We start from the raw sequence: 11107 nt of genomic DNA on the forward strand, positions 1-11107 counted from the left end.
ATATTTGTGCATACCCACCAGGTACCTGTCACAATCAGCAGAAACTTTTCAGGAAGCAAAACTTTTAAAAAAATTGTTGTGCAGTGTGTCCCATAAATGGAGTTTCGAATCTTCCAGTTAAAAACATAGTCTTGATCAGAACTATTTGTGCTGAAAAAATGTATTCGTCGTAACTAGAAGTACGTTTAATACAAGTGAAATACAAAGGTATAAAATAGAAATAACTTTAACAAAGTCAGTGAAGTTACTTTAAATACATAAACTTATAAACAATTACTATTTTTTGTGAATAAGCATAATTTGATTTCGATTTTCTTATTAAAAAAGGAAATTCCTTTGTAACTTATCGTTGCATACAATATTTGTAAAATATGAATTGTTTGTTTGTTGGTAAGCACTAACTAAAAATGAGTTATCTCTACTCTGTCCTCCAAGGAAATTTAACAGCTGAATTTTATCATTATTAACCCATTAATTTAACGCTGTCCCACTTAAATTATGGATTTAATGTAGCTTAGTATAAGAGAATATATACTGGTTTTAATATCAGGCGAGTGTTTACTTTTGGAAAGAAATGATATCATCGTTTGAACGAGATTAATCGCTTAGATTATGAAATTGATATTTTTCTTCGATTAAGCTTCTTATAATTCTTGGATCTTAAGCAGATCAGATAGAGAAAATGATAACGTAAGTTAAAATGAAATCTTACACTGTCAACTGAAAGTTTAGTGAATTTTATTTGCTACTTGGTACATGTTATTACTTGTCTGATAATGTTTTTTTTTTTAACTAACGTTACTTTTATTTATACATACGAAGTAACAGCACATAGAAAATGTTCCACAATCATAAATAATCATTAATATAAAGCTGTTACAATCTAAGTATCATTTTGTTCCTTGAACCAGACATGGTACCATAAGAACTGAAATTAAAGTAGGGTAAACGAAACTAAACACAACATAACATAAAAGAATATCCTAAAGGCCATATCCAAATGTCTATAGCTACTGAAAACGGCTCAAGTCTTGAACATTTCTTTCAAAGAATACTATGATGGCCACTATATTAGAACTTTTTAAAGTTGACTTACAAGGAACAAGTATATCTTTCTCTAGATATTTCGACAGCGGTTCATCAAGTATTATTAAGTGATTAATACTGAAGGTTAATCATATTTAATAAGAACAATGTTTCAGGTCCCATGCGCTCTATCGTCGACAGTGCTCAATCTAATGGTTATTATTGGTATTATGATTTATATTGCAATAAGCTTCTGCTAATAATGATGGGTCAACTTTTATAGTGTAGGTCAATTTCACTGGAGAGAAATTAATAGAATTAACGAGTGTATGAGGGCGAATCAGATTAAGTTATAACATTTTTTATGAAAAAAAACTCATTGTTTTCGAGATCTAATTAGAAACGTATAAGCATCCATCACCTTTAAATTATTGTTTGTTGTTTTGTTGACCATTACACGATATCCACACCTTTGTTGCTTATGAAAACGAGAGAATTATGGTTCCAATTCATATAGTAATTTTTAAATACAAACGTCATTGCTTTGGGTAACCCACTAACTTTATACTAATGTCACTGAAGAAACTGCCTTTCATTTCCTTGCCTATCACTGTCATTTCATTGAAGCAGCAGAATTACTGGTTATCACTTCTAGTTCTGGTTTAATTTTGAGTTTTAAGTATTTTTTGTCATAGCCCAGTAACTGTATGCGAACCAGTTAGCCCAGCAGTAGAGGGTTAAAGTAGTTGAAACTTTTTGTATCTATACTGTTCTCATAGAATAACACAAAGTGTTGGTGGTATGTGTTGTTAACAAAACATCTTCCGTTTAGTTTTATCAGTAACAGAATTAAAGAAGACTTTGTGAGAAAATTTTATTTTCTATTCTGCAACTGCTAATTTCAGAAACAAAACTGTATGTGCAAACATTTCTTGAAGTGTCTTATGTCCGAAGTAAATTTTGAGTGTTGCATTTCTTTAAATATAGTTTTAAGAATAAAAGTTTTTGTAATCGTTTAAGTACAAAACGACAGTGATTGGTTCAAAGTAAGTATTTTTACACGAAGAAAAATTATTTTTACTGCTTTTTTTCACTTATAACACAAGCATAAAATCAAAACATTTTTTTTCTAAAGTGGATATTTTGTCGGGTTTTATGAAGTGAATTATTAAAATAATTATATGTGTTGGTTTTTTAAAATACAAAATGAAAATTTTGAAAAATTATTATTTGTTGACAATTTCATATAAATAGGGGTTCATCAATGAAAGTACAGTGAAATAAAACCACAAACGTCAACGTAAAAATCAATATTATTTTCAACAACAATTTTTACTGCTTATGTTTAGAAAACAAATTTCTGAATTATGAACAGATCAATAAGACATATGACACAGCGAGTTTTACGTTTGGCCCATCCAGTATGAAATGAATTACATTTTACCTCTTCAATAACTCTGGTAAGTTTAACGAACAATAAACACAATTCTCTTTACTGGGTTTACCAAATCTAGTTTTAATTCACAACGTATCCCTGGAAAAGATTTGCAGAGTGCCTACTTTTGGAATATATTGGTTAAAATAGCTAATCAAATGAACCAATGATTATGTTAAGACATGTATTAAGTATTCTGAATAATGTATATCAGTGTATAAGGTATAATGCATGACGTTCCTTTTTTATGGAGAACAATGTACAGAACAGTTGTTAAGATGTAAAGTTATTCAACAGAAACAGAAGTATAGATAAATAGTAGTGCTTACTAGTTATAATATCCGTTTGTTGCGCAAATGTGCACAATGTGCTATCTTGGCTGAATCCATCACGAGGTTGGAGTTCATACTTTTAGCATTATATTCCCTCAATCTCTCTGGAAAATCATCGTGGAAAGTACCAACTGTCTTGTTGTTCGGAAAATCGTTAATGAAAGGCATTCACAATTTACCGAGTTTAGAGAATAAATTTATATCGTTGTAAATTGTTATCGTTTTCATGCATTTTTCATCTTATAAAAATATCTATTTATTTTTCTTATTAACAATTCCTGATTATTTTTGCAATTAAGTACAGAATAATAAATGTACTGCACTTTGGATAACATGGATGAAATACGAATTAAATATAATACAAAAAGTGAAATGAGGTTAGGAAACCATTTAACTATAATTTTATTTCGTTAAATATACGCATAAATATAACCCAACAGTTTAATGTATTTTCTAAATTAAAAATTCCAAGACTCCAGGCAGTCTAACCAGACATCTATACATTGATATTATAACTTTGTGCATGGAAGTACATAATGAGAATATGATGATTTTGAGCACAGTTGTTAATAAAATTTTATTTTTACTTCTTCAAGAACATATGAAAGCTAAGATACGTAGTCAAAATATGCATTATTGCATAAATATTTTGAATATTCTAAAATACGTATATCAAACAAGCACACATATCTTAATATATGTTTGCTACAGGATGCAGTAAAAGATCTAGGAACTTCATGAAAGTTCAGGAACGAAAAGTTCCCTTAATATGTAGGAACAAAGGTATAATATTAATAAGACTCGGTTTAGCACTACGTTAATGAGAAGTCAAAGAGAATCACTGATTCATTTATTTCAGTGATAATAGTGAGTTCAGTTACTTGGGAATTTAACGTCTTTACTTGTTGATTTATTTAATTTTGAGAGGAAATATTATAAGATGTATGCACAATTGGCTTTATCATGGTTAGGGGTCTAGTGACATCACAGCGCGATGATGTGAGTGCTATTTATAGCGAGCGCACGTGGACCCAAAATGTACGGGCAAACAAACCGGCTTTTTGGCTGCCAGAATAGCGCACGCAGGGTGATTTTTAAGAATAAAATTGTTGGAAGAGGATGTTCCAGGAGCCAAATTTTGTTATGAATCAACATTCAAATACTCAGCTGAAAAGATGGTTGTAATGTCGTCGGCTCCCAGTCACAGGAAATCGCGCGATTCTGTTAGAAAGGTGAGGTGGCTTTATCAATGATTTTTTTTTATTCATACAAGTTACATTCAATTTTCCATCATCCTATGTAACGTTAAAAACATATACTCAATGGAAAGAAACTAGTCTGTTTTTATATACATGAAATCGACTCAGAGCAAGTAATAACTGATCCGCAGACTTGTTACACAGGTATAATTAACTGAATTGTGATTGCTCGCATTTGTAGCAGTTTAACAATAGAGTTTCTGTCTTTATGGCCCAAACTCACTGTTAATTTCGGAACTTATTTCATATACTAGTACATTGTATATTCAAAACCCATTTTTCTTGAAAGAATGAATGTTATTCCTGTGATATTTGATATCACAAAACACTGAACAATAACAATACATTAGTTCACTTACTCTCCTCATTTTAATACCTACCCAGTATAAAGAGTTGTACATAATGAGGAATAAGACTTTTCTCATTGGTAGAAGATCAGATGACAGAGAAACATGGGTAGTAACTTGACGATATTTTTCATAGACGATATTTGATTAGGGACTATAAAACCCAACTGTCTTTTTGTATCTCATAGTGTTGTTACTGGGAATGTTTGCCCGGTTTGTATTTGCGCACGCACACTGGTGCATTACATTATGATCTAAAAACAACACAAATCTACAAACCTGATAAGACCTATTAGGCTTGCAGTTTCTATTGAGATGTTACGTTAGTTTGTGAATTTAGGTCTACAATCTATCTCATAATCATCTTAGCCTGTAGCAAACATTTATTTAAGAAATTAATTAAATCGTTATCGTTATAAGTGGTTAATGGAAATAATTATTTACATAAAAATTTTACGAACTCACAAATGGTATTCATTTTATCTCTGGTCTGGAACTTAATATTTTATCGATAGTCCAACTCCAAGAGGCGTAATTTTCATGTTTATACCCAGATATTATATCATTAGCTAGTTCTATTCTTGTTTCGCCTAAGCAATTTGCAAGCTAGTAAACAGATATATCTATATATAAGAAAAATATTTAATGTCCTCGTAGAAATGCAATAATAATATCAATACAAAAGTTACAAAACTGTAGTTAAAATTTAATTGAACATGAATTTTCAGCACGGGGGTTCTTCAAAATCTATATTTAACAATAAATATTAAAAAGTAGTCACACGTACACTTATAAGACGCTTATAGCTACTTTCAATAAAACTTTACATCTAACTAATTAACCTTGTGTAAAGAGAAAAGAAACTCAAATTTTAACTCCTAGTTTGATCAATTAATTTTGTGTTTACTAAATTACACGAAGATTATTTGCACATAGCCATTTCCAATTTGAGCTGATGAGTTAGAGAGAGAAGGCAGCTATTTAATTAACCCATCGCTAAATCTTGAGCTATTCTTATCTGATTAAATCGTGGGATTTGACACTCACTCTTACAATGCACCCAAATCCTCGATACAGCAACGAGTCTCGTATCTTAAACCCTAATATTTACTGATCAGATGTGCTAGCCATAAGAAAATGTCTAATCAATCAGATATAAGAAAATATGTTTGTTTATTTTAATGTTACAATTTTACTTGGAACAGTAAAAATGAAATGCACTTCTTCAGGTTATTACATCTCACACTGGAGTTCAGGAAGGATCTATTTCCAGCCCATTACTTTGTTTATGAAATTAATATTACAAGAAGTTAAATGTTAGCAATAACGATTCGTTTCTGTAAATTGATGAAATAGCAGTTCAAGTCACCATTAAAAAAACTTTAGTAGGAACAAATAATGGATGGATCAATTAATTGTATGGTGCGAGAAATAGGATTGTCGTGAACAGAGATGGGGGAAAAAAAAGCAAATTTAATATATTTTTACATATTTGTTTAATTATTTTACTCTCTGTCTTTTACCCTTATTTTATAATACTTTCAAGCCTCGTGATGTTTAAATGGGAATCTTAATATGCTAACTATTCTCTTGAATGCTCATAGAAATGTTGCAAACATTTTCGGCAAAAATTCTTAACGGAAGTACTATGAAAGAAAAAGAGGATGAGTGGTGAAGCCATACCGAGGATTGAGCTTTCAAAAATATGCAATGAAGCAAAAAACATTAAGCCACTATAAAATAAAAAATAGATGCAACCAGTTATATTGGAAGTCGCATATAATACGAAAGTAAACTTTATATTTAAAACTTGAGGTTCATGCAAATTATCCATGTTCGAAAGTAGATCGTTTACAGAAATCGAATACTCTTGAAACATAATTCACTACAAATAGAAATATTAGAAACGTATCGGTGTATAAAATCATTATAATCTTGTTTGAAGATAAAATAGTCATTTATGTGACAAGGTACTTTCACCTTAATGTACTAAATCTATCATTATTAACTGGAACTTCAGTGAATTCTGCTTGCTAGTTGGCACGTATTATTACTTGCTTTATACATATTTTCAGAAAAACAAAAACAAATCTAATATTACTTTTATTTGTGTACCTATTCAACAATCCTAAATAATCATTAATATAAACTTGTTACAATCTAGAAATCAATTCATTCCTTGAACCAGACGTGGTACTATCAGAACTAGACAGGTAGTAGTTTAAATCAGATAAAATACAACTTACCTAGAGTGAGTGTAACTATTTGAATCATACCTGACTTTTTCACATTCGATGGAGGAGAAACTAAACTTTGAGAGAAAGTAAGTTGCTCTTATAATTCACATACTATATTATTACAATCTGAATGTGACAGGTTTTTAAAGCCAGCCATGACAACATCATGATATTTGAGCTTAATACTGAATGAAATGTCATTCTTGTTTGAGTTAAACCAAACACTTGAAGTATGTTTGAATTGATTAATATTTGATGGTTGTTTAAGGGATAATTTTGATGAAGAAAAGAGAAAATCAAGGAGAAAGGCATTAAACTTGAATTTCTTCACGTGGAGTTAGTGGAGCTCATACCTGTTTTCGTTAAGTTAGAGGATACGTCAATTGGGAATGACAGAAAGTCTGTAAGAGAGTTTAGAGTATTTTAATTAGATGCCATTATTTATTACATACCACATACAATACAAATAGTAAAAGAATATGTCTTTGCATCTTGTTTAGCCATAAAACATTTATTTTCTAACTGTTCAATTTTTATATATATATTTTTTCTTTTATAAAATAGCTCATTATTAAATTAATGAGACATTCTATAAAAGAAGGTATATCGACAAAATATTGGTATTTTATGTGAATGTTCAGTAAGTTGTAAGTTTTTATTGTTTATTTATTGAATTTCGTACAGAGATTTCGAGAGCTAGCTGCGCTAGCTGTCCCTAATTTTGAAGTGATAGACCAAAGAAAAAGGAAGCTGTCCTGCATTGTCCACTGCTAACTCTTGTGTCACTTTTTTTACCAGTAAATAGTAAGATTGAATCTAAGGTCACAAGTCTCGCTGAAAGGGCGAACGAGTCGATTTCTATAACCTCCAGGCCAATATGTCCATGTCAGGCCGATTTGTTGTAAATGTCCTTGATTATTATTAGTTAACATCATAAAAAAAAACTTTTCAAGATTCATAACTGAAGTTAAACATGAAATATACTAACTTTGAATAAACTATTATTTCATTGATGTGCCTAGTACTTTAGTTTGTCTATTGTGGAGCCTAAAGTTAATGTACGAAATATTATTTTCTGCGCCTACCATGGGTACCGAAATATGATTTTCAACATTTTAAGCCTTCAGGTTTAACACTGGACCACAGATGGACGAGCCTAATATTATTAACAGTATTGTATAATTAACAGTTTCTGTTGGACCTATATCAAATCAAATCATGCACCTACTTTAAAATATCTTTCTTTATTAATAGTTACATTGACTAAACTAGCGAATAAGGTATCTTGCTTTGTATTAGTTTAAGTTAAAGAATAAGAGAATGTATTAAATTAGAAATTAAAGTGAAACAAATTGCGTTAAAATTAAAAATAATATAGAACTGTGAACTGCTGTCAAATTTTTACATGTTTTACAGTAATTCCTATACGCTGAATCCAAAAATTACATCAATTTTCTCCATCACCTGCAGATTTTTCACAAAATGTCATATATGGTTTAAACATAAGTGAATAATTTCAAAGAAATTATATTAAAATGTTGATAACCACTGATTATAGATTCCTTTAGAGCAATGGCGATGTGAAAATTTTTATAGATCATTCTAAAACCAAAACATAACCACCATTATAATGAAAAATATGTCTACTGTGGTAAAATAAATTATAATTTATTATAAGTATCAGTTTTTTCTTCTCAGTTTGTAAAAAAATCCTCATATGATAGCAAAAAAATAATTTTAAGAATTCGCTGAATTATGGAAAATTCGTTATTAAGACCAAAATAACTTTTATGAAAGTTTAAATTCGCAGGCCTGTGTAATCCTTACGAGTAATCAAATGTTTTTTTGTTTGGGAATTTCGCACAAAGCTACTCGAGGGCTACCTGTGCTAGCCGTCCCTAATTTAGCAGTGTAAGACTAGAGTGAAGGCAGCTTCACTAGTCATCACCACCCACCGCCAACTCTTGGGCTACTCTTTACCAACGAATAGTGGGATTGACCGTCACATTATACACCCCCACGGCTGGGAGGGCGAGCTTGTTTAGCGCGACGCGGGCGCGAACCCGCGACCCTTGGATTACCAGTCGCACGCCTTACGCGCTAGGCCATGCCGGGCCTCGTAATCAAATCAAACAGCTAAACTGGTTGACTAAATAGCACTAGGGGTTCACAAGATTAGTAGCTTAAATATAATATATACAAAAAGTGAACTTCACTTTGTAGCTGACCAAACACAAACGTGATTCACGAATATCTGAAAATATGTCCGTTTCACAAGTTAATTGTAAAACAGTCTCATGTGCAGAGAATAATGTGGACGAGTCTTGCTAAATAAAATACAAAGAGTGTAAAATATGCACAAGACCTTAACCAGAATGATTATGTTCACATTTATCATATTAGAAAAATTAATGCAGGGAAGTATATGGTAATTGTATGATAAAAATAGATACTGCAGTACCACTTGAGATTGAGTTTTGTTATAATTTTTATTTTATGTTGGAAAATGTTTGCTTTTGTGAGTTCTGAATCATTAATTTTAGTAAATCATAACATTTTAGTCGTTGTTTTGAATTAAACACAAAGCTACTCGGTGGGCTATCTGTGCTCTGCTCATCACGGATATCGAAACCCGGTTTTTAGTGTTGTAAGTCCGCAAGCATACCGCTGAGCCACTGGTGAGCATATTTTAGTCAGCGATGCACCTGATATTAAAAATTGCATTCCTAAGGAGTTTCCTTGCTACAGAAAGACCTGTTTTGATTTTTCTTTTATGTAGAACTAATAAAGTGTCAATATTTTGAATGTTTACAGAATTTTGTTGATCTGAATATAATATACCATTATCATATTTTACATGTATTTTAAGAATTCTTGTGTTTCCTTTATTGGATATCCTGTCATCTAGTACTGAAGTATGTATAAAATTAAATATCTAATAATATCAGTTTCTACATATGTAAAAACGTATGTTATATATTTTATACAATGGATCTTGTTTATATTACTTATAATCTTTTTTTACCGAAAAAAATCAGTTATCTTCTTCATGTGGGAGATTTTTTTTAGGTGAAACACAATAACTTCGTATCAATACACGATCGTGATTCATTGACGCTGTTTAATTAAATGTTTTCAGACATGTACTGAAATAACTGTCTTTTCATGCATATTGAACTATTGATTGCCGATATTTGCTAAAATGAGATATTTGCTCTATTAGCAGATTCTCCAGTTAAGCGTCTAAATGTTTTTAAAGCTTGATCAAACTAAAGTTAGCTTTTTTTAATATTTTGATTCACAGCACTATATTTTGGACAATACCATATTTTCATTCTGTTTTATTTTTCCAAATCTCGTACCCACACTCCCCTGTAGGTCAGCGATAAGTTACGGATGTGAACACTAAAAGTCTAGTGCTTTCTAGGTGAACAATTCTAAGTTAGTGCGGATACGCTTGAACCTTATGCAATCTTTCTTGGCCATTTTGCTCGGGGACAAGATATCGATCTACTATATCTTCTACAATCGCTCAGAACCTGTCAGAGGATTTCTACTAGCAGTTCCAAACGATATTTCCAAACTACAATAGGTATGTAAAACAGTTAACACAATCCACAAAGTAAATGTATATTATTATTATTTGTAAGTTGATGAGAGTATTCTTACCATTTTTATTTAAAAACATCTTAGATAGAATTACCAAATTATTGTGAATATTACTGGTTTCAATCTTTTTAATATCCTTGCTGTTAAAATAAAAAAACAAGTTATCTTGGTATTGAAAACTGTACACGAGCTAAAATTAATTCTTGGAAACTTTCGTAAACGAACGAGAATTATAAATCAATGTAGAAATTCGAACAATTCGCTACAGAGTCAATTAGCCTTAAGTTTTATGCTGGCCTATTTTTGTTAGCACAAATTATATGTATATAACTGATCTCAAATGACACAGTATAATTAATAATGAAACTTAAAACCTGCAAATGAAGGAAACAAGGTTGGAGGTACTGTTGTACATTTATTTTAGTGACTATGTTTGTTTTCGTGTAGTTTTCATTTTTGCATGCGACGCAACTCTCAAATTGCAGATGGAGTGCTCTAACTACCTATCCATTCCAGACCGCTTCCCGTTTTAGCTAATATATGTGTGTATGTGAGTAGGGTATGCGTTTTTTATATGTATGTAAATTTCAAATTAAACAAAACCTCTTAAGGCCAAAAGTGTAATTGTATCTGAAATATGTCGAGAGATGACCAAGATATTAGCCAAAAGTTTGTGCTTGAAAAAAAAACAACAAACAACTCGGAAACATTCTATGGACCGCTACGTCGTGGCTAAAACCCGAACTCATACTACTAATCTTCAATATCGCATCTTACAGCAACTTATCCAAAAATGCTTGACCTAATGAGCAGTGTCTCGGGTTGGAGATCGGAAAATTCAAGATTGGTTCACCTCTGGGCT

The 11107-nt window shown here is 31.1% G+C and overlaps 1 long non-coding RNA gene across 1 annotated transcript; it reads left to right on the forward strand.

Annotated features, from left to right (window-relative positions):
- Window positions 1–3852: 3852 nt before the first annotated feature.
- LOC143236522 (uncharacterized) lies at window positions 3853–10211 on the forward strand. The gene is made up of 3 exons (XR_013019578.1): window positions 3853–4025; window positions 6905–7039; window positions 10015–10211. It is a non-coding gene; the product is annotated as an uncharacterized LOC143236522 (long non-coding RNA).
- The last annotated feature ends 896 nt before the right edge of the window (window positions 10212–11107 follow it).

Source organism: Tachypleus tridentatus, chromosome 2 (genome assembly GCF_004210375.1).
Source record: "Tachypleus tridentatus isolate NWPU-2018 chromosome 2, ASM421037v1, whole genome shotgun sequence".
NCBI lineage: Eukaryota > Metazoa > Arthropoda > Merostomata > Xiphosura > Limulidae > Tachypleus > Tachypleus tridentatus.